This window comes from Rattus norvegicus, chromosome 7, assembly GCF_021556685.1.
Source record: "Rattus norvegicus strain SHRSP/BbbUtx chromosome 7, alternate assembly SHRSP_T2T, whole genome shotgun sequence".
In the NCBI taxonomy this organism is placed as follows: Eukaryota; Metazoa; Chordata; class Mammalia; order Rodentia; family Muridae; genus Rattus; species Rattus norvegicus.
This window is the reverse complement of record NC_141540.1, coordinates 13,522,092-13,547,732: the sequence shown is the minus strand read 5'-3', so window position 1 is coordinate 13,547,732 and position 25,641 is coordinate 13,522,092. Positions and strand designations below refer to the sequence as shown.

General features: G+C 48.0%; 1 long non-coding RNA gene across 2 annotated transcripts; it reads left to right on the top strand.

Moving 5' to 3' along the window:
- The first annotated feature begins 915 nt into the window (after nucleotides 1–915).
- LOC148004443 (uncharacterized) lies at nucleotides 916–25,491 on the top strand. 2 transcript variants are annotated; one of them, XR_015625053.1, is made up of 4 exons: nucleotides 916–1,109; nucleotides 18,801–18,960; nucleotides 23,378–23,576; nucleotides 24,856–25,491. It is a non-coding gene; the product is annotated as an uncharacterized LOC148004443 (long non-coding RNA). The 2 variants fall into 2 exon arrangements; XR_015625052.1 differs by lacking the exon at nucleotides 24,856–25,491 and adding an exon at nucleotides 24,447–24,627.
- Nucleotides 25,492–25,641: the final 150 nt, after the last annotated feature.

Sequence of the window (25,641 nt, the reverse complement as noted above, 5' to 3'; positions counted from 1 at the left end):
AAGCTGGACAAGAGAAACTCAGTTGGACAGCTATTAGAACTTCCAGCTTTGGGAGTGCCTGAAGCGGGAGAGAAATTGTTACTTTTCTCATCTCCACACCTTTCTCTACAGCTGAGGAGCTGCTGAGCTGAGGCCAAGCTCATCTTTCTGACATGGCTGCCCGGAGGGCCTGGCACACACACAGGGGCGTGGGCACAGAGCCTCCCGGAACGGAAAGCTGCCCGCACACGCTGGGGCCTGGGCCGCCCAGTACCGCTGAGGAGTCCCGAGTCTCCTCACCCCAGGGAGAAACTGAGGCAAAAGACACAGGAGTTTTCTAGGTGGGGTGCTGACATGACGGCTAGAACGCTACAGGGCCTTCGCTCCCCTGACCCCAGCTGTTGCTCTGCCACTTGAAGGCTGGGCTCTGTGCCTCAGTATCCCCATGTATAACTGCGGCTATCCTGTCATCTGGTGGTCCTGGCAGATGACGCAGGACGCAGGACCCTGGTCACAGCCTGTGTTCTGGTTACTTGGTCAGTGCAGGGTAGAGGCCACTGGACACAGAACACAGGTGTGTGTGTGTGTGTGTGTGTGTGTGTGTGTGTGTATGAGTGTGTGTGTTTGTGTGTGTATGAGTGTGTGGGTATGTATGTATGAGTGTGTGTATGTATATGAGTGTGTGTTTATGTGTGTGTGAGTGTGTGGGTATGTATGTATGAGTGTGTGTATGTATGTGAGTGTATGAGTATGTGTATATGAGTGTGTGTGTATGTGTGTGTGTGGGTATGATTATGTATGAGTGTGTATGTGTGTGTATGAGTGTGTGTGTCTGCATTGAAGCTGGGGGAAGGCAGGCTGGGTGCTGGCACTGGGTGAGTGGTAATGACAGGAAGTCGAGGGAGGAGGGTGCTGACCCGCAGGGCGGGAGCTGGCACTCTGATTTCCGGCACTGGTGTGGCTAAGGCAATAGTAAGAGACACCATGACTTCCAAAGCTTCCAAAGAGGAAAACCTGAAGCTCCTGGGGGAATGTGGCTGTCAATGTGCCACCACCCCTGGAGACCACCCTGCACCAGGCAGAGAGGTGAAGGACAGGTGACACTCCAGGCAATGCTCAAGGCTCTGTCGGTGAGTTGCTTTGACATAAGTCTCAGTTTGTCCAGCTGGACAGTGGGACATTTAATCCCTGATACCTGAAAGGCTGTGCCCCCAGCCTGCACAGTGAGGGATTTCAGTCAGTGGCTCCACCCTTACCATGCCCCCAACCCCTCACTGGAAGATTCTAGGTGGGGTCCCACCTCTGATCACTCCCCCTCTCATCAACTCCCCCAGCCTTCTTTTTTATTTTTGAGACCTGTGCCTCTCATAGGCTCAGGCTGGCCTTAAACACATGACCTTCCTGCCTCAGCTTCTTGAGCAGCCAGGAGGAGCAGCCTGGTTTCACGGGGTTGCTTCCATCTCCCACGGGGCAAGCCCAGCACACACTCAGGGAGGAGCTGTGGCTCTTGAGGGCTCACACAGGGACCTCGGGGCATAGAAACACCCAGACTTCCTTAGTGGGACAGTCCCAGAGCTTCATGTCTGTCCCCATCTGCACTGTGGTGCCGGTACAACTTTGGGCCAGCTATAACTTCTGGTCCTCAACCAAAGAGCTTGGAGGTGTACAGGTGATCCTGCACCTGGGTGTCATGGGCCACGCCTGGCCTGAGGTGCACTTCTACCCAGGTGTCCTACCATGGGGTGGGGATGGGCGTTGTCACATCCTGGGGTTAAGTGAATTCTCACCGTGTGGCTTTTCCAGCTGCCTTGTTTGGACAAGCCTGGCATGCAATTGCTACTGAATGTGCGTCAGGAACATAGGTGGCCTCGACTCGGTGATCATCAGGGATGCAGTTGGTGCTAAATAATCACCTAACCACTCACACTTCAAGGAGGCTGGACTCAGGACTGTTAAACATGTTTTCTCTTTGAGGGAAACCGAGGCTTGGACATAACGGGCTGGAGGGGCTACGGGGCTACCGACGCCCTGCTTGGAACAGGGGAGTGGCCAGAGCATGGAGGGTGCCCTCCAGAGACCTGGCAGGGTCAATCAAACAGTGGCAGGCTGTGGACACTGCCCTAGAGGCGGGAACAAAGGACAGGGCTGGACTTCTGCAATGCACACAGCTCATCACAGAGGCAGATTCGTTTGGGGTTTCCTAGGCTGGGGGAGGGCAGGTTCCTGGGCCCTCCGCTGCTCCGGCAGCCTGCCCTCCCTCACCTTTGGCGATGTTTGTGCAGAAGGCTGAGCTGGGCTTGCCAGATTCCAAGTAGGAAGGCTGGGCACAGAAGCATGATGCTCTGGGAACTGTTTCTGGCGTCTTAGCATGCAGGGCCTTCAGAACAAACTTCTGGAGCTTTGAATCAACCCCAGCTGAAGTCCCTGAGAAATGAATTTGTGAGAGGCGGGCGTGTGGGTAATGAATTTGAAGAACTTAGTGTGAGCATGGTGCTAAATGATTGCAGATAGGGTATATAGTTGGCACTAAATAATAGCACAACCCAGAAGCTTAAATTGAGGTGACAAACATGGCTACAGGGAACTCAACTGCTACAATGGCAGTTGAGTGACATCCCATTCAGTTACAGGTGTGAACGAGGAACCCTTGAATGTGTAGGGCAGAGTGTGGGGCGCCATGTGTAAAACTATAGTCCCCAGGGTATGCTCCAGCCAGAGTGCTGATAACTGTTGCTGGGTGAGACCACAGTGCCCAGGGTTTTGGTTACACATTTGTCTCCTTGTTGCTGCCAAGGAGCACTATGTATGTGTGTGTCCATTGGCAAAGGACAGGAAAGACACAGCTAACCCCTGAAGGGGGCAGTGGAACCAAAATCAGTGAGACCTTACCAACATAAACTGAGGTTTACCACAGAAGACGAAATGGACACTCAGTTTATTAATAAAGTTTTGTTGGTAAATGGCCACACCCACAGGTTCCATATATGGATGCCTGCTCTCTGCAAGAGCCCAAGTATGGTTGTCATGGAGACCATTTGGCCCACAATTATTCTTCCCTTTAAAAATGTTGCCTGGTGGTGTGGACCATGCCTTTAATCCCAGAACTCAGGAGGCAGGCAGAGGCAGAGGCAGGGGGCAAGGGGCAGGGGGAAGGGGACAGGGGGAAGGGGGCAGGGGCAGGTAAATCTCAAAGTTCAAGGCCAGCTTGGTCTACAGAGTGAGTTTCAGGACCTAGGGCTATACAGAGAAACCATGTCTGGAAAATCCCCCCTCCATGTTATTAAATGTGTGTGAATGTTTTCCCTACAGGCATGTTTGTGCTACATGCATGCAGAGGCTAGGAGAGGTGTTGGGTTCCCTGGAACTGGGCTTAAAGATGGTGATGAGCTATCATGTGGGGTCCGGGACTCAAACACAGATTCTTTGGAAGAAGAAGTGCTCTAAGCCATCTCCCACTGTCCTGATCACCTCCTTTAAGAGAGTTTTCTGACACTCAGCTTACAAGCAGCAGCAGGCTTCAGGAAGGACATCGTGTCAATGATTTAGGAGGATGAGGAAGGATGATTACCAATTCTACACTAACCTGGGAAAGAAGAAGAAAATGGAGGCATAATTCAGGAGTAAAGGCCCCACTTAGACTCCCTCATTGAGGGGCTGGGGGCGTAGTGGAGCTCATGTCTAATATGAGGGAGAACCTGGATTTATGCTTAGAATTGCAGAAAAAGTTAATTCCAATAAAAACTGTGCATGTGAATTAAACATTCACCTGAAGCCCCCTACAGTCACTTAAAATCACTCGCAGTCACCGACAGATACATACTGTCACTCACAGACACCGTCAGGCACATACAGATTCCTACAGAAACTTACAAACTACTACAGACACCTACAAACTCTTATAGAAATCTATAGACCCACACAGACACATATATATACTTAACTCCTACAGAAACCTGCAGAAACATACAGATTCCTACAAACACCCACACTTGCATATTGACATCTACACCCCCATTCAGACACCCACAGGCCCCTAAGACACCCACAGATTTCTATAGTAACTATAAATTCCTACAGAAACTCACAGACTCAGAAAGTCATCTACAGACACCTACAGACTCTGAAACACACATACGGATTTCTACAGACATCTAGAGATTCGTACAGACACTCACAGTCACTTAGCGTTGCCTGGAGTCACATACAACCACAGATACCTATAGACATAAACTCCCACAAAAACCCCGACTTTTGCTGTCCTACAGACACTCACAGATACCAGTCACCTACAGACTGCTACAGATACTTACAGACACCTAAAGAATCATCACAGAGGGGCTGGAGAGATGGCTCAGCGGTTAAGAGCACTGACTGCTCTTCCAGAGGTCCTGAGTTCAATTCCCAGCAAACACATGGTGGCTCACAGCCAACTGTAATGGGATCTGATGCCCTTTTCTGGTGTGTCTGAAGACAGCTACAGTGTACTCATATATAATAAATAAATCTTAAAAAAAAAAAGAATCCTGGGGCTGGGGATTTAGCTCAGTGGTAGAGCGCTTACCTAGGAAGCGCAAGGCCCTGGGTTCGGTCCCCAGCTCCGAAAAAAAAAAGAAAAAAAAAAGAATCCTACAGACACCTACAAATTCCTACAGTCACCCACCCACATATAGGTATGTACATTACTTCTGGACACCTACAGTCACCTACAGACTCTTTCGGACTCCACTGACACCCACAGATTTCTACAGACAACATTAGTCACTTACAGACAGCTATAGATTCCTAGACACTCCTCACAGACTTTTATAGTCACTTAGAGACACTTATCTACACTGACAGAATCCTACAGATACTCACAGAGTATTAGAGACACCTACCATCACCTGCGTATACCCATAGATTCATAGAGACTCCCACAGACTACCGCAGACACCTACAGACACTACAATCACTCATGGTCACCTACAGTCACCTGTAGTTACCTATAGTCACAAACAGACACCTACAAACAGAGACACCTACAGACACCTTCAGACTCCTACTGACACCCTACAGACTGTTACAGACAGCTATAGTCCCCTAAAAATCCACCAGACAATTGCAGATTCCTACAGAAACACATAGACTCCTGCAGACACCTCCAGGCTCCTATAATAACCTCTACAGACACACAGACTCCTACAAAACCCTCTCGAAGCCTCCAAACACACACAGAAGCTTGCAGACACCATAAGAAATCTACAGAAATGTACAGATACCTAAAGACACCTACAAATGCGTACAGACACCCACAGACGACTAAAGACACCTAAAACCTTGTACGGACACCCATATACTCCTTCAGATACCTACAGTTCCTCCTGACACAGACAATATCCTATACACGCATGAAGTGGAAACTTAAGGTTTCTTTGGAAAGTCAGTTGTGTCAAATGGTGGTTTGCTGGGTGCAAACACGTGAAGGAGTATTTTCCTGAAGCAGACACAGGAGAGAGGATGTTCTACTAAAGCAAGCACGTGAAAGGACGCGTGATGAAGGACTCTTCACTAACAACACACGTGTATTTATTAGTCTGCCTTACATTGCATGACTGAGCTCCCTTTGTTGAGACTCCATAGAGAGAAACACACACACACGTGCGCGCACACACACACACACAAAACTGGTGGTGCGCTGAAGGTTTCTTGCCTTTACGGAGGAGTCAAGCCGATTGGCAGAGTATTGTATGAGTATGAGTCTGATACAGACTCATGTGGAGTTTTGTTGTTGTTTTTTAAAAGATATATATATATATATATATATACTGTAGCTGTCTTCAGACACACCAGAAGAGGGCATCAGGTCTCATTACAGATGGTTGTGAGCCACCATGTGGTTGCTGGGATTTGAACTCAGGACCTCTGGAAGAGCAGTCAGTGCTCTTAACTGCTGAGCCACCTCTCCAGCCCTTCATGTGGAGTTTTGCTAAGACAGATTTACATGCTGAGGCCAGACCCAGGGAGGACACATGAGGTTTAGAGATTGTGAGAGGGGCTTTGCTTGTAGGACTAGCTCTGCACTGCTTCTTGAACTCGTGTCTTCGCTGATCTTTGCTTCATTGAGAGAGGCACAGCCAAGAACTCCTCGTGTTCTTGGTAGTCCTAATCTCTCTTACTGATTCATGGCGATTGGGCTGAGCCCTGGCTGCTCCTGCTAGGTCATGCTACTGCTGCTGCTTTCCCAACTCTACTGAACTGGGCTGCTGGTGTATCTGTAAAGGATTTGCAAGTAGATCGAACTGCTTCTCCTGGCCTCTGAACTGAACTGCTGATTTCCTGACAGCAGAGATGGGATTTGCCCCCAAAGAACCATTTCTAAACAGGTCCACTTCCCCCATATCATAATAACCTTTCTTTTCCTCTACCTGGCGGGTGGTGGGCTAGAAAGGAGGTTGAAACATTTAAGAACATCATTAAAAGTAGGTTTTAAAAAATCTAAAACAACACACACATACACACACACAGACATCACAGACACAGACATGTACAGTCTCCCACAGACATCTGTAGATTCCTGAAGACACCTATAGACACCAGCCATCACATACATACACCGACAGATACTTACAGACTGCTACAGTTACCAGGGGTCACCTACTGTCATCTACAGGTACCGGCAGACACTAACAGTCATCTAAACTCCAACAGACAGCTACAGTCACTTACAGTCACTCATAGTCACCTACAGTCACCTGTGATCACCTACACTTACCTATAGTCACCCACAGACATCCATAGAAACAACCAGACATTCACAGAGTCTTATAGACATCAATAAACTCCTACACACATGTAAAGATTCTTACAGGTACCTGCAGACTTCTGCAGACACCTAAAGATGCCTAAGATATCCACAGACTCTGATAATTACATACAGACACCAACAGAACTAAAGACCCCTACAGGACCCTACAGATGTGTACATACACCTGGAGACTTCTACAGAAACAACAGACTCTTGCAGACCACTATAGACCTAGAGACCTTGAGCCAACTACAGGTCCCTACAGAGTCATACAGACTCTTACAGCCACCTACAGACCCCATTAGAAAGGTACAGATACCCACAGATGCCTAGAGACAACCTCAGACACCTATAGTCACCTTTAGACACCTAAGAACACCTATAGACTCTAGGGAAACATACAGTCACCGTCTTCCAATGTTATCTACAGTCATTCATGGTCACCTTCACGTACCTAAAGTCATCTACAGATATATATTCCCAAAGACATCCACAAACTTTTACAGGCACAGAGATCTACAAACACCCACAGACTCCTACAGTCACCTACATTCTACTGTGGCTATCTACAGCCTCCTACAGGCATGTACAGATTTCTGTAGAAACCCACAGACCTGTATAATTACCAGCAGACACCTATAGACACCTAGAAACACCTACAGATGTCTACAGGTCCCAAAGACCTACAGACACCTACAGATTCTTACAGTCACCAAGAGACTTTTACAGACACCATGAGATGCCTACAAACTCCAAAATTCAACTACAGACACCCATGGATATGTATAGACATCCCACACTCCTTACAGACACTTACAGACATGTACAATTATCTAGAGGTGTCTACAGACTCCACAGACCCCCCAAACTCCTACACACGCATATAGACTTGTACAGTCAACTACAGATTCCTACAGACTTTTACAGACCCCAAGGGATGCCTACAGATACCTACAAATTTCAAGACTAGTACAGATACCCATAGATGCCTACAGATTCCCACAAACAACTATAAAGTCCAACACACATAAGACACTAGTTATCATCTACAAACTCCTACAGTCACCCTTGGCCACAAACAAGCAACTACAAGTACTTACAGTCACACACAGACTTCTCCAGTCACCTACAGACTCCTAAAGACACTTACAATCACTTCTGGTCACCTGCAATTATCCACGATCACCTACCATTACCTTCAGTCAGCCACAGACACCTACAGATATCCACAGACACTTGCAGATGCCCACAGACACCTACAGACAGCTTTAGTCACCTACAGATGACTGTAAATTCCTACAGATTCCTATATATACTCACAGACTTTCATAGTCACGAGACAGGCGCTTTAACCAGCTAAGCAATGGAGCCACATAGACTTTCATAGTCACAAGAGACACATACAGACTTCTACATAATACCTACATAATGCTACAGACACCTATAGACTCTTACAGTCACCTATAGACACCAGTAGTCAACTACAGATCCTATTTATACCTACAGACACTTATAGTCACCCATTGTCATCTAGAGGCACCTACACATAACTTCAGCCAATCACAGACACCAGCAGTCATGCACAAACTCCTACAGATGCCTACAGGTATCTACACTCACCCAGAGACAATTATAGTTATCTACATACACCTATAGCCTCCTACAGACATCCATACCTTCCCACAGACAATCATAGATTCCTACAGTGACTATACATTCCTACAGACACCCAAAGTCTCCTACAGTTACTGATGAACACCTACAGTTTCCTACAGACACCCAAACTTTTAAACATCCTTATAGATACATACAGACACATACATACAGACATTCTCCTCCACATACCTACAAACACCAAAGTCATGTATAGACACCCACAGACACCAACCATCATGATCAGATGCTTACAGATTCCTAGGGTCACTTGTGGTCACCTACAATCAAATACAGTCACCTATAGGTACTTACAGTCACCCACAGATACCTACAGTTACTCAAAGTCATCCCATAAACACTTCAGACACCCTCAGACACCCTCAGACACTCAAAGACTTCTCCATGCACCTACAGTCTCTAGAGTCACCTACAGTCACCTTTAGACCACTATAGACACCTATGAATTCTAAAAGACACCTACAGATACTTATAGACTCCTATAGACACCAAAAGAAAACAGCCATCACCTACAGACTCCTACAGTCACCCATAGTCACCTACAGGCCTCTGTAGGTGCCTATAGTCATCCATGGACACCTAGAGTATCCTACAGACACCCAGAGTCACTTAGTGTCATTCCAGGTCACCGTGATCACCTACCTTTACCTTCAATGACCCACAGACTTCTACAGACCAGTATAAATTCTTACAGTACTGTAGACTTCTACAGAAGCCCACAGACTTGTATCATCACCTACAGATACCTACAGACTCCTACAGATGGCTAGGACATCTATAAACTCATACAAACAGACCTGCAATTTCCTACAGAATTTTGCGGACACCCAGAGATAAATACAGACACTTACAGACTCCAACAGACATCTACAGACAGACACCCACAGATGCATATAGACACCCACAGAATTCTACAATCAACTACAGTCACCTATAGTCTCCTACAAAACCCTATAAACACTCAAAGATGCATAAAGACATGTACAAACTCTAATAGATACACACTAAGAAAACCTACAGAGTCTGACAGACACCTAAAGGAACCTACAGACATCTATAGACTTCTACTGATTTTCAAACACACCCATAGATGGCTACAGACAATCACTGACTCAACACACTCCTACAAATACTCACGGTCTCCTGCAGAAACCTACAATCTTCTATAACCCCCCTTCAGATGCCCACAGACACCTACAGATTTCTTCAGATTCCTATATACACCTAAAGACTTTTGCAGAACTCCTACATGAACCTACAAACACATACAGACTCTTCTAGACTCCTACAGACACCTACAGGTTCCTATGGGCACCACAGATGCCTACAGATACTAAATTCACCTACAGACTCCTACTGAACCTACAGACATCAACAAACTCCTACAGACACACTTAGCCTCATACACACAGAAACTTCTACAAACAGCTACAGTCACCTACAGACAACTTTCAATTCTTACAGAATCCTACATAAATTCAGACTTCCACAGTTCTCTACAGACATATACAGATTCTTATAAACACTTATATAATCCTACAGACACCTATAGACTCCTACAGTCACCTACAGACACCCACAGACACCAGTAGTCAACTACAGATCCTACTGATACCTACAGACACATGGTTACTAGAGTCACTTACATGTACTTTTAGTCACTCAGACATCAACTATCACCCATAAAAACCTACAGTCTCCTACAGACACCACAGGACACCAGCAGTCACAAACAAAGTCTTACAGACTTCAACAGATACCTGTTGTCACTTACAGTCATTTATAGGTTACCCACAGACATCTAGAGTTACCTGCAGAATCATCCAAACTGTATACTGACAAATACACCTAGTGATTCTTACAGAAACCCACAAACACCATCAGATTCCTACAGAAATATAGACACTTACAGACACCTATAAACTCATACAGGCTCTTTCATAAACTCACAGATTCCCATAGTCACCTACAGACACCTATAGACACCTATATGATTCAATAGATGCCTAGAGACCCTACAGACTCTCTGTCTGCCCTCCTCTCTCTCTCTCTCTCTCTCTCTCTCTCTCTCTCTCTCTCACACACACACACACACACACACATTGACATATATAGATCCACAGACACAAGCAGTCACCTATAAACTCCTAAAAATACCTATAGACTCCTACAGTCAGTCATAGTCACCTAGAATCCCCTACAGGTACCTATAGTTACCCAGACACTGTTACAGTCACTTACACCCTCCTATAGATGCCTACAGATACCTACAGTAAATATGCATCCCTACAAACACCCAAAGACTCCTACGTACTACCTTCAGACACTTACAAAGTCCTACAGATACATAAAGACACCTACAGACTCCTACGAACATCATAGACTCCTGTAGTCACCTACAGATACCTATAGACACCAGCCATCACATACAAATACCTATAGATACTTACAGACTGCTATAGACACTAGGGGAAACTCTAATCACCTACAGGTAATCACAGACACCTGTAGACTCCAACAGACACCTACAATCACTTACAGTCACCCACAGTCACTTATGATCACCCACAATTATATCTAGTTGCACATAGACACCTATAGAAACCTACAGACATCCACAGAGTTTTATACACAACCACAAACTGTAGCTGTCCTCAGACACACCAGAAGAGGGCATCAGATCCCATTACAGATGGTTGTGAGCCACCATGTGGGTGCTGGGAATTGAACTCAGGACTTCTGGAAGAGCAGTCAGTGCTCTTAACCATGAGCCATCTCTCCAGCTCACACAACCACAAACTACTACACACATCCTTCAGGTAAAGCTACCCACAGACTCCTGCAGACATCTATAGATTCTTTTTTTTTAAGATTTATTTATTTTATCTATATGTTAGTACACTGTAGTTCTCTTCAGACACTTCAGAAGAGAGCATCCCATTACAGATGGCTGTGAGCCACCATGTGGTTGCTGGGAATTGAACTCAGGACCTCTGGAAGAGCAGTCAGTGCTCTTAAACGCTGAGCCATCTCTCCAGCCCCATCTATAGATTCTTAAGATACCCACAGACTCTGATAATCACCTACACACACCAACAGACTCTGATAAACACCTAAAGACTCCTTCAGAAATATATAGGCCCCTATAGACCATTACATACACCTAGCGACTCCTACAAAAACATCAGACGCCTAAAAATGCAGACTCCTACAGACTGCTGTAGACCTTGAGACCTATAGACTACTACAGCCACATCCAGATTTATACAGACTCCTACAGTCACCTACAGACTCTACCAGAAAGGTACAGACACACACAGATGCCTACAGACAACTAAGATACATATATTCACCTTTAGACACCCACAGACACCTACAGACTGATAAAAATGCCTCCAGACACCTAAGGACACCTACAGACTCCAGAGACACCTATAATCACTTACAGTTACCTACAGTCACCTACAGGTACCTAAAGCCACCCACAGACACAAATTCCCACAGAAAACCACAAACTTCTACAGACACAGACAGACTCCTACAGTCACCTACATCCTTCTAGGGACATCTAAAACCTCTTACAGACATGTACAGATTCCTACAAAAACCCACAGACTTGTATAGTTACCGCCAGACACCTACAGATTTCTACAGACACCTAGAGACACCTGCAGATACCTATAGATCCCAAACTCCTACAGACTTCTATAGTCACCTAGAGACTTTTACAGATACCAACAGTTGCCCACAGACACCTACAGACTCTTACGGACATCCTACATACCTCCAAATTCCTACAGGTACCTAAAGATTTCTATAGTCACCTACAGACTCCTATAGAAATACCTACAGATATCTACAGACTCCAACAGAAAACTACGGCACCCACTTATACATACAGACATCTACAGACCCCGACACACGTACAATTATCTGCAGACCCCTACAGACACCTTAAATCTCCTCTTGACACCCATAGACTCCTACAGACAACTAGAAATCATAGAGCCGTCCACAGTTATCTACAGACTTTTACAGACAACTACAGACTCCCAGTGAACTTATTCAGTCAACAGACACCCACATGATCCTTCATATAGCTACAAACATCCAGTGACTCCTACGAATAACCACAGACTCATGGATACCTATAGACACATATAGACTATTATACACACCTATAGACTCCAACATATTCCTAAAGACAGGTACAGACACTAATGTACTCCTAGACAAATACAGACACCCACAGATACTAGTAGTCAACTACAGATTCATTCAGATACCTACAGACACCTACAGATTCCTACCGCATCTACAGACATCAATAGATTTCTAAATACACCTACAGACACCCACATACTTTTTCATAAATCTACAGACATGCACAGACTTTTACAGACAGCCAGAGACTCATACAGATATTTAAAGACCCTTACAGGGGCTGGAGAGATGGCTCAGTGGTTAAGAGCACGGACTGCTCTTCCAGAGGTCCTGAGTTCAATTCCCAGCAACCACATGGTAGCTCACAGCCATCTATAATGGGATCCAATGCCCTCTTCTAGTGTGTGAAGACAGCTACAGTGTACTCATATTCATAAAATAAATAAATTAGTAAAAGAAAAAAAAGACCTTTGCAGACTTTTACAAATACCTTCAAACTACAGAACTCTTACAGACATGCAGACACCTACAGAATCCTATAGACACCTATAGAAAACTATACACCTTAACTTTTACAGACTCCTACATATACTTACAGATACCTACATGTTAGGAAAGACAGGTACAGCCACCTATGTACACCTACAGGCACCCACAGGCACCAGTAGACAATTACAGACCTGTTCAGACTCCAACAGACTCTATAAGTTACTCGTGATCACCTACAGTCACCTATAGACTCTTACAGACCACTACTGTCATGGATAGACTCCAACAGACACCTTCAGACACTCAAAGGCATCTATAGGCGCTGACAAAATCCTACAAACACCTACAGCCTCCTATGTAGAGAGAATCTCTTATAAGCAACACCTGTCAATAAAAAAGCTGATAGCCAATGAGCTGAGGTAGGAACTAGGAGGTGGGACACTGGCTGGAACAGAGAGGATTCTGGGAACTAGCCTGAGAATAAAAGGAGATGCAGAGGGATTTGAGAGGGGACAAGGGCGGACAGATGTAAACCAGGAGTCAGATGAACTTAGGCAGGTGCTGAGGAGACTCCACCGAAGAGGCAGGCTGGGACCGAAGGGGAGGTAAATGACCAAATGGTAGACATAGAGCAGATTGAAGGGGTTAAATACGCTAGTCAGGGAATGAGCCAAAGCTCCTGCCTAGGCATTCGATAATTAATAATTAGTCTGAGAGTCATCATTCCAGGAGCAGGACTGGGAAGGAAAATAGTTAAAAATTATTTTAACAATTCTACAACCATGTGCAGACACCAAGAAACTCCTATGAAGTCTTACAGACACCAATAGTCTCTTAAAGACATCTGCACACTGATACACACACGTTCATGTAACTATAGACTTCTACAGTCACCTACAGGCAGCTACGGGCACCTGCACTCACCCATGGACATCCACAGTCACCTACAGACTCCTACAGATGTCTGCAGTCACTTACATAAGTCAACCACTCACAAGCCACTCATGATCATTGACCCTTGTTTTCAGTCACCCACAGTCATCTACTGACACCTACAAATGCCTACAGAGACGTACAGACACCCACAGCCTCCTAAGGCACCCAAAGACTCCTATACTTCTCTACAACTATGAATTTCTACAGACAACTTTAGATCCAGCTGAAACTCACCGAATCCTATAGCTACTTACAGATAACAATAGATTCTTTAGTCACCTATAGACACCCACAAACACCTACAGATGCTAGGAGTTAACTGTAGATCCCACTGATACATACAGACTCATGCAGTCATCCATGGTCACTAGAGCCTCTTACATGTGTCCTCAGTCACCCACAGACATCAACAGTCTCTTACAGGCTCCAACAGACACCTATAGCCACCTACAGAGCCATACAGAAATGTACAGACACCCACATATTCCTGCAGCCACCTGCAGATTCCTATATCACTCACAGATTCTTACAGATACTCAGAGACATTTATAGACATTCACAAATCCTGCAGAAAGTCAAAGATTCCTATGAACCTATATAGCCCCCTGCACATTCCTATAGACACCCACTGACTCCTATAATAACTTACACAGACCTACAGACTCCTACAAAGACCTACAAAACTCTCAGGACACTTAAGTATACCTAAAGATGCCTACAGAAACCCACAGACCTCATCAGATTCTTACCGAAATCGCCAGACATCTTCAGACACCTAGAAACTTGTACAGACTCTCACAAACTCACGGATTTCCATAGTCAATTGCAAACACATACAAACCCCTATAAATACCTTTATAATCCTACGATGCCTAAATACACAGACACAGACACACACACACACACACACACATACACACACTGATACACATACACACAAACACATATATCCACGGACACCAGCAATCACACACCAACTCCTAGAGAGTCATGTATAGACTCCTGTGGTCACTCATGGTCACGTACGGATACCTACAATTACCTTGAGACAGTTACAGTCGCCTACATACACATACAGCCTCCTGTAGACACCCACAGATTCTTATCTATGCATTCCCACAGCCACCCAAAGACTCCTGCAGTTACCTGTGTTTCCATATAGAGTCCTATAGACACATAGAGATACCTACAGACTCCTACAGACAGCTATAGACTCCTGTAGTCATCCATAGGCATCCATCGACACCCACTGTTACATACAGATGCCTACAGATACTCAGAGACTACTGCAGTCACCAGAGGTCAACTACAGTCACCCACAGACACCTACAGTCACCTATAGACTCCAACAGATACCTATGGTCATTTACAATCATTCAGTTACTGTGATCACCTGCACTTACCTATAGACACTCACAGACACCTATAGAACGCTACAGACAACACAGATTTTAGAGACACCCACAAATTCCTACAGACATTTAAAGATTCTTACAGACATGCACAGACTCCTGCAAACACCTATAAATTCTTAAGACACCCACAGCCTCTCATAATCAGCTACAGACACCAAGAGATTTCTATAAACACCTAGAGACCCCTATACCTAAACATACCTACGGACTCTTACAGACTACTATAGACCTAGGGAGTCACACAGATTCCTACAGACACCTACAGTCTTCATCAGAAAACTATAGATAACCGCAGATAACTACAAACTCTAGAGACACCTACAGTCACTTACAGTCACCCACAGTGATGTACAATTGTGTGGTTACCTACAGGTACCTAAAGTCACCAACAGACACAAATTCCCACAGAAACCCACAAACTTCTACAGACACAGACTCCTACGGTCACCTACATCCTCCTGGGGACATCTACAACCTCTTACAGACATGTACAGATTCCTACAGAAACCAGACTGCTACAGTTACAGACAGAGTATAGTTACTACAAACTCCTACAGTCACCCAGAGACTTTTGCAGACACCAAGAGATGCCCACCGACACCTACAGACTCCAACAGACAACTTCGGGTACCCATAGATGCTTACAGATACCTACAGAATACTACGAACATGTTCAGTCATCTACAGACTACTACAGGACCCAACAAAACACTCAAAGATGCATATAAACATGTATAAACTTCGACAGACACCTATGGATTTCTTCAATACCTAGAAACTGCAGGTACCTTACAGACACCTTCAGACACCCACTGACTTTTACACCCACCCATAGATGCCTACAGACAATCAAATATGTTTTTATACACACACATACATAGATATCTACAGACATCACCACACATCTATAGACTCCCACACAGTTCTTCTGATACCTACAGTCTCCTACTGGCACCTACAGTCTTCTATAGACAGTCACGGACACCTAAAGACTCCTACCAACTCCTGTGTACATCTAAGGACTTTTGCAGACTACTCCAAACACAGACAGACTTCTCTAGACACACACAAACTCCTGCAGACACCTAAATACTCCTACTGAAATTAAGGCAGCAACACACTCCTAAACACACCTACAGATACCCACATACTCCTTCATATACCTGCAAATAGCCACAGACTCCTACAGAATCTTACAGACTCACACCAACCTGTACAGACTCCTATAGACTCCTACAGTCACTCACAGACAGCCACGGGTACCAGTAGTCATCAACAGGCTTGTTCAAATACCTACAAACTTACTGTCACCCACCTACACTTACAGTCACCTTAACTCTTACAAACCCTGACAGTTACTCACAGTCACATGGGATCACCTAAGGCCATTCACCAACACCTACAAAAACCACAGCCACCTTCAGGTCCACAAATACTTCTACAGACACAGACAAAATCCTGCAGACACCTACAGGCTCCTACTACCATCTATAGCCACCGACAGACTCCTACAGACATCTATAGACTGTTCGAGACCCCTACAAATGCTAGCCGTTCCCTACAAACTCTGTTGTCATCCACGGTCTTCTATAGGTATCGACATACACCTATAGCCACCTACAGTCACTCTCCATCACCTACAGTCACCCACGACTACCTACCCTTACTTAAAGTCACCAAGAGACACCTTCAGACACTAATAGACACCCATAGAAACCAGCAGGCTCCTACATACACCTATGAACTCTTAACAACTTTTGCAGACACCCATAGATGCCTAGACACCTACAAGTTTCTACAGTAATTATAGATTTCTATAAGCACTCCCAGACCCATAGAGTCACCTACGGACACCTACATAGTCTAACAGTCATCTAGAGACCCCTACAGTCATCCACAGACATCTACAGTCACCACAAAACTTGTGTAAACTCTTCAGACACCTATAGTCACCTAGTCATCTGTGGTCACCTAGAGTCACCTACAGACTCTTACAGAGTCTGCAGTCATCAGCAAACACCTGCTATCCCCCCCCCCCCCCAGTGCCCTGCACCCTGCCCTGCAGCCTCAGCCAACTGTGGCGACTTGCAGTCCTATTCTGCCCTCTACTGTTCACATCCAGCATTTCACCCACTGCTGCCAGCTTGAATGGACTGCAGTGTCCGGGATGAGACACAGCAGATCCTATGCAGCTGCAGAGGCTGGAGCAAGGTGCCCGAGTTGAACATAAATTTAGTGTGAGACAGATATAACCTCTCAGTACCGTGTGGTGTGCAAAGGGCATGGGTTCAATTCCCAGCACCACCTGGCTTCACACTTCGATGTCTGGGGTTTGTGATGTATACAACACCCTAGGAACCTCTGTTTTTCTGTTGATTTTTTTTTTTTTGTTTACTCTGATCTAAGGGGGTTTGGGCATCCTGAACTTGGCGTGGTCTGTGGCCTCCACCCACGCCAAGCTAGGAGCTCCCAGTTTGGGCAGTGAGTGGCTTGGAAGTCAGGACGTAGTCAAGGCTGACCTGCCTACCCCCTAGCCTCTGGGATGACACTGTGATCACGTGGTGCTCTCCCACTGAGCCCTGTCAGTATACAGACAGATACGGGTTTCATTCTCCAGGCTCGGGACAGGAAGGGTCCCCTGAGGAACTGACTCTCCACTTTGTACATCTGATTCCTCACGTGGACACAAGGCATCATGACTGTAGGGGCGGTGTGAGCAAAGGCTATGAGGTGAAGCCACAAACACAGGGCCCAGGTGGGTCTGCCCTCAGATTCCTGACAACATCCCTGTCTCTGACTCCTCAGAGGCCCAGGCTGCATCACCTGCATCCTCCACCGCAGATGCAACGCCTGTGTCCCACAAATTGGGTGGCATTGTGGGGGGAGCCCCAATCCCAGCTGCGCCAGCTGGGAACAATCCCAGGAACGGGTCATTAGGAGATGGGCTGGGGCGGCTGCTCCCGAGTACACAGACAGCATTTAATTTTCCACTGATTTCTCTGTGGTGGGTCTTGAGCCCAGTCGGGGGGGCAGTCACCCCAGAGAGTGCCCACAGCGGGCAGAGGGAGAAGGAGGAAGCCGGGAGAGGTAGACCTGGCATCAGGTGAAGCCTCTGATGCACTTCAACCTGGACCACACAGTCCATGGCATGAGAAGCAGAGACAGGAACAATCTAGGCATGGCTGCTGTTGTGAAATTCATCTGTCACTGCGGCTGCTACACAAAGGTCACAGGATATCTCGTGTCCTTCCAGCATGTGGGGCCTGGGACAGAACTCTGGGGTCTGACTGGCAACCTTTTGATGAGGACAGACAACTGATTCCTTTTATCCTGAAAAGTATTTTTCTTTCCCCAAACAGGGCCTCTCTATGTAACTGTGGCTACCCTGACACTTGATATGGAGATGAAATTGACCTTGAACTCAAAGATCCACCTGCCTCTGCCTCCTGAACACTGGGATTAAAGGGGTGTCACTACCCAGCTAGTGTTGGGATTCTTTTCATGACAATGTCTAACAAGGTGAGCAAACCTTAGAAGCCAATAGGGAATAGCATATCACCCACCTAGCATCCACCCATCCATCCATCTGTCCATCTATCCACCCGTCCATCTGTCATCCATCCATCCATCCATCCGTCCATCTGTCATCCATCCACCCATCCACCCATCAACCCATTCATCCATCCATCCATCCATCCATCCATCTGCCCGTCCATCCATCCATCCATCCACCCATCCATCCATCCATCCATCCATCCACCCGTCCGTCCGTCCGTCCATCCACCCATCCATCCACCCACCCATCCATCCATCCATCCGTCCGTCCGTCCATCCATCCACCCATCCACCCATCCATCTGCCCGTCCATCCATCCATCCATCCATCCATCCATCCATCCGTCCGTCCGTCCATCCGTCCGTCCATCCATCCATCCATCCGTCCGTCCGTCCGTCCGTCCGTCCATCCATCCATCCATCCATCCATCCATCCACCCACCCACCCACCCACCCACCCATCCATCCATCCATCCATCCATCCACCCATCCATCCACCCATCTGTCCGTCCGTCTGTCCATCCATCCATCTGGTTTGTTAATACTTCCATCTTCTTCTGTCCCTCAAAAGCCTGTGTTCAAATCCCTGTCTCCTGTTCTGTCTTTGTGGACAGCGAGCTTTCCTTCACAGATCCATTTCCATGTTTTCCGCATGTCGAGGGCTGGCATTCTCTGTGCCCAGCCTCTGGAGCTGTGGGTGTCAACAGTTCCGACGCTGCCCCCATGGCCCCGGCTTGGCCCTACTCTTCTTTCAACTGGGTGTCCCGCCTCCCTCTGCCCCCCAACATCCCGCCGGGCGCTCTGGGGAACATTCCGTGGTTTGCAGCAGACTGTCCGGCTCCGCGGAGCCTCAGATGTGGGCAGAGTGGGCGGCGGCCTGGCGGGCGCGGGCTGGGGAGACAGAGACCAGGGACCCTGCACTCCAGTTTGGCGCAGGAGGTGGTGGGTGGCGCAGAGCAGCAACGGAAGGCAGCAGGCACCCACTTGGTAACTAGGGAATGCCACCTGTCTGCCGTCCTCCGTGTCTCCCTGCGCCTACAGTCCTCCCTGCAACTCATCCAGCCCTGGCCTCTGCTCCCAAACCTCCTGTCTCTGCCCCAGGATGCGTATGCTGCAGCCTCACGGGTCTCCTTCCAGGCTCCATCCTGCCCCGGGGCCTTTGCAGCCGTGTCCCCTACCCCCGGCCACTGTCCTATTGCCCTCTTCTTCCAAAGCTGCCTTCCTCCACTCTGTCTCCCTCCTCATCCGTCGGGGCGCTCTGCTTCACCAGGACACATAATCAGTGCCTAATCAAGGCGACCGCTGCGGAAATCCTTCTGGAATTTAACCAAAATCCCTCCTGCCTGGTTTCTGTGACTGTTACACAGCTCCTGACTCACACTGTGGAGGCCCTTCATGGAGACCGCGTCACCCACCCATCCCCCACTCTAGTGGATGAGGAAACTGAGGCAGGGAGATTTCGCCACGATTGTTCTTGAACAAATCATTAGGACCATGGACAGTGTGGCCTGTCATGGCCTCCACTTTCGGTCGCCCCATGCGTAAAGCGCAATTGGTAAAAATTCTTGGAGCCAGAGAGACCCTAGGTCAGTGAAGTGCCCTGGGCGCGGCGCAGAGCAGGGTTCTGAGTCCCACAGCTCCTGTCAAAAGTAAGGTAGAATGGCAGGGACAGGAGGACCCGAAGGCCAATCAGCGAGCTCCAGGTAACAGCGGCCCTGCCTCACAGATAGTGTGTGGATAGTGGAGGGCGACCCCCAGGGTCAACCCCGCCTCAGCCTCCACAGGTTTGCAAGGGGCTGCACACACAGGAGTGCTGGTTGTCGCTGGGCTGCATTCCCCTCCTCTGGGAATATACCGTGCTCACCGTGAAGTTTTGTTCTTTACCGTGACTCCAGGGTCTTTGCACACACTGAGGAAAATGCTCCACTACCCACGCTCCAGACACCTCCAAAAAAAATTTTTTTTTTGAGACAGGGTCTCATTGTGTAGCTCAGGCTGTCCTGAACTGTCTCTGAAGACCAGGCTATCCCCAAGCTCACAAAGATCCACGTGCCTCCTTCTTTTGGAGCTGGGGCTGGATTTCTTCCACTGTCCACAGACCCTGCGGATTGGACTTGTGTATGCTCTGACTTCCGGCCTCTGATCTCAGACTTCCTCTCTGTCCCTCTCACTGTGTGACTCTTGTAGCTCAGTCTCTGGGCTTCTTCTAGAATCCCAGGTCCCACCCATTCATGGTCTGAAAACACCCTACTTCCCTCACAGACCCCCCCCCAATATGCCACCACATCATCATAGCTAGCTGTGCCATCCTCCCTCAGAAGCAAGGGAACTTTCAAAAAGATACAGTGTGAGTCCCAGCTTGACCAGCAGTTCCACCTCCCACCTCCCTCAGGGTCACAACCCAAGTCCTTCTTGCAGCCACAGTCCTAGCCTGCCTGCTCCTTCCTCTCTCTGCCCAGTCACCAGGTTCTCCTCCATTACTGCCCTAGAACCTCTGCGCCAGGGACTTTTGTTGGGCTCTGGTTGTGCATTCTGCAGAGTTGCTTTAGCAACTCTTCTGGCAAATTCCATCATCCATTCATCTTAGCTCAGATCTCCCCTCCTCCTCAGGAGGCCATCCTGGCCCCCCCCACCCTCTCTGTGGTCCCCTGCCTTCCTCCACCCCAGCTTCCCCACCCACTGCGGTCCCCTGCCTTCCTCCACTCTAGTTTTCAACTATTACACACCATTAATTTAATTCCCCCTCCCCCCTCAGAGTTCTAGTCAAAAGAACTGGGGACAGATCATGAGACACAGTAGGTGTTCAATAAATGCTGACAGAGCACGGAACAGACAGCTCCACAGGGTGCCAGTTGCTGCAGATTTATTAGGGAAACTGCCTGACTGCCCTGGCTGGGTCACACATCAGTAGACTAGGGACCGCCATCCACAGCCAGGCCCATCATCCCACTCCAAGGCCCAATTGTCCCTGGGATCTTCAGAGCAGAATTAGAGACATCCCACAAGTCCCAGCCACAGATTTCATCGCTCCCCTCTTCCCAAACCTGTGACCCAGAGAGGGTGAGACAATGCAAGGACACACAGCAGTGTGTGACCCGGAACTGCATGGAGGTTATTTGAGAGCCATGGAGAGCAACAAGCAACCAAGTGGCTCTTGGGCAACTGGATGCCCAGGACATGCGGCTGAGGCTGCCCTCTCTTGTAGCCAAACTCACCCCCAACTACCTCCCCCGTCCCAGAAGCTTCCAGAAGGATTCCTAGTTTAGGCAACATCCATCCACAGACAGGAAAACAATCTCGCCACCTCCCTTCAGTCAGTCAACATTGCCGCAAGTGGGTACGCTTTCTGCCTGGACGCAGAGACACCCCGAGGTCAGATGGATCACACAGCTGGACCCTCAGCTCGGGTGGGGGTGGGGGTGGGGGTGGGGGTGAACCCTGGGATTCCTGGCCCCTAAGCGTGCCTAGCTCTGGTTGGGAGTCTGTCTGGTCCCAGAATGAGGCCTAGTGGTTTCCGCCACCTTGTCAGGTAGAAGACACAAAAGTAGCCCCGTCACCCCATCTGCCTGGGTCTCCCCACTTGTGAGCACGCAGAGGGGTCCCCACACCCTCTTGGACCACTCTACTGAGGCGGGCCCCTCCGCACTCACCATCCACCACATCTTCGCAGTCATGTCGTAGCACAGTTGCCATTTGACTGAAGTCTCCCCAGGCTTCCCGGACACTGGGGGCCCTGGGACCTCCATGTTGGGCCGAGATGCCTCCGAGTCACCGGAGGTCCCGGTGCTCGGCTCCCGTGGAGCCCAGTGAGTCAGAGGAGGAGGGTGCCTGGGACAAGGGGAGGGGGGGTATAGGGCCAGGGAGAGAGAGCTGGAGGGCGGGGACAGAGGCCACCCACAGCCCAGGAGGCGGCTGCAATCACAGCAGCCCTGGATTTGTGAATGACACCCCCCTCGCGCCCCCGGAAGCACCGCGGCTGTCCCCGCCTGCCAAGCTGGGGGCACATTAAGAACTCAGACCAAGGGCACCAAAGACTCTTCCACTTCCAGGGACCTCGGGTGAGAAGGGAAGGCTGAGGTGCCCATTCCTGAGTCTGGAGACAGCTTGAGGCTGTGTGAATGTAGGTGACCGCTTTGCCTCTCTGGGCTTCTGTATTTAAATGAGGAAGCTATGAACGAGTCCAGCGTGCGGTGGCACAAGTCTGTCATGTCAGTGCTTAGGAGGCTGAGGCAGGAGGATTGTTGTGAGTTTGGGGCTAGCCTGGGCTACACAGTGAAAACCTGCCTCAAAAACAAAAATGCCAAAAAAAAAAAAAAAGCATACAAAACCCCAAAACCATTAATGTTTTTGTTGTTTTGTATTTCCCTTCATTCTCCCAATAGCACATATGGAGAGAGCAGGAGGCAAAGTCCATCTCCTTAGTTTAGTATCACTGTGCATTCACGGAGCAGAACTTGTGTGCCCAAGACAGGGATAGGGGCTGTGCTGCAGGAGGGACTAAAGGTGGACTGCAGGAAGAACTTCCCAGGGAAAAAGACACCTGCTGACTGGAACTGGTGGTCTCTTCTGTGAAGGACACAGGTAGGGGGCATTGGGTGCTGGGCTGGGTGATCATCCCTTCTTCTGGATTCTCCTTCCTTTCAGTGCCTGACGGCTCCTATGCCTCCTTCAGAATCCCCAGCCCTGCCATTCTCTCTTGCAAGGACAGGCTGTGGAGGCTCGGAGAAATTCAGTCAGGAACCCAGGGCTGCATGGCTCCTCTGCCACAGAGCACCAGCTGTTGTTACTTCCTTTACGTCTCCCCCACTTTGTACCCATTTTACAGACAAGAGGGGGTAAAGTGAGGGCATCTGTGAGCCCTCCCTCTGCCTGACCAGGGTGAGGGTAGAGGGCGTTGGGAGAGTGATGGACTGTGCAGGCGCAGCCCCCACAGAGCCCAAGAGAAACCCGGGGGGGGGGAGGAGGCTCCTGGTGAAAATATGAGGACTAGGGGTTGGGGATTTAGCTCAGTGGTAGAGCGCTTGCCTAGCAAGCGCAAGGCCCTGGGTTCGATCCCCAACTCAAAAAAAAAAAAAAAAAAAGAAAAGAAAAGAAAAGAAAAAGAAAAAGAAAAGAAAGAAAGAAAGAAAATATGAGGACCAGAGTTTGAGTCCTCGGCGCTCACATCAAAATCTCGGTGACGTCAAAGCTGCTTCACAGCTGGGAGACGACAAAGCCCTGAGGATGCAGGGTCATGGCCACCAAGTAACCTTTCCTCTTATATACAGGTTATCTCCTGCATTTTGTCATAGTCAGGGACACCCAGAACATGAGTGCCCACTCAGGAAGTCAACACACTTCTACATAGCCCAGGCTGCTCTGAAAGTCCCTGGTCCAATTAATCGTCCCACCTCAGCCCGCCGAGACACTTTGTAGGTGGGTTGCTTATCTTTAAAAATAATTAATTCCCAGGCTGGAGAGATGGCTCAGCGGTTAAGAGCACCGACTGCTCCTCCAGAGGTCCTGAGTTCAAATCCCAGCAACCACATAGTGGCTCACAACCATCTGTAATGGGACCCGATGCCCTCTTCTGGGGTGTCTGAAGACAGCTACAGTGTGCTTATATATGATAAATGAATAAATCTTTTAAAAATAATTAATTCCCACTGGAAATGAATTTCTCTTAAATTTTAATTTCCTTTTGAAATTTCTCTTACAATTTACTTACTTTCTTTCCTGGAGTCTCCTCTTTTCTATTTTATTATCCTATCTTCAGACTGAATCAGAAGCTGCCGCCTAGGCTGGCCTGCATCTCCACATCCTCCTGCCTCCGCCTCTCCTGGGTGAGGTTTGCCTTTGCCCTTCTCTTCCATTTCCACAGCATCTGCTGAGAACCACCTGTGCAGCCCCATCCTGAGCACCAGCCTGGCCCTTGGGTTGGGAAGTGGGTGTTCCTGACAGCCCCGGAGAAGGGATGCCCGGATGCCTGCTGGAGATGCTGGAGACGCTGGGTGGAGAGACATACGTTGACTTTGCATATTTTGGGGAACCCCTTAAGAACTTTGGACAGGGGCTGGAGAGATGGCTCAGAGGTTAAGAGCACTGACTGCTCTTCCAGAGGTCATGAGTTCAATTCCCAGCAACTACATGGTGGCTCACAACCATCTGAAATCAGGTCTGGTGCCCTCCTCTGGCCTGTAGTTGCATACATGCAGGCAGAAAGCTATATGATGTATACATAATAAATAAATAAATGTTAAAAAAAAAAGAACTGCCTGCTGGAGACGCTGGGTGGAGAGACACAGGTTGACTTTGCATATTTTGGGGAACCCCTTAAGAACTTTGGACAGGGGCTGGAGAGATGGCTCAGTGGTTAGGAGCACTGACTGCTCTTCCGGAGGTCCTGAGTTCAAATCCCAGTAACTACATGGTGGTTCACAACCATCTAGTTGAGATCTGATTCCCTCTTCTGGTGTGTCTGAAGAGAGCGACAGTGTACTTGCATACATAAAATAGTTAAAAAGAAAAAAAGAAAGAACTTTGGACATGATTTTTTTTTTGTTTGGTTTTAGAGGATACAGGTTTCTGTGAAGTCCTGGCTTTCTTGGAACTGGCTCTGTAAACCAGGCTGGCCTCAAACTGAGAGATCCCCCTGCCTCTGCCTCCT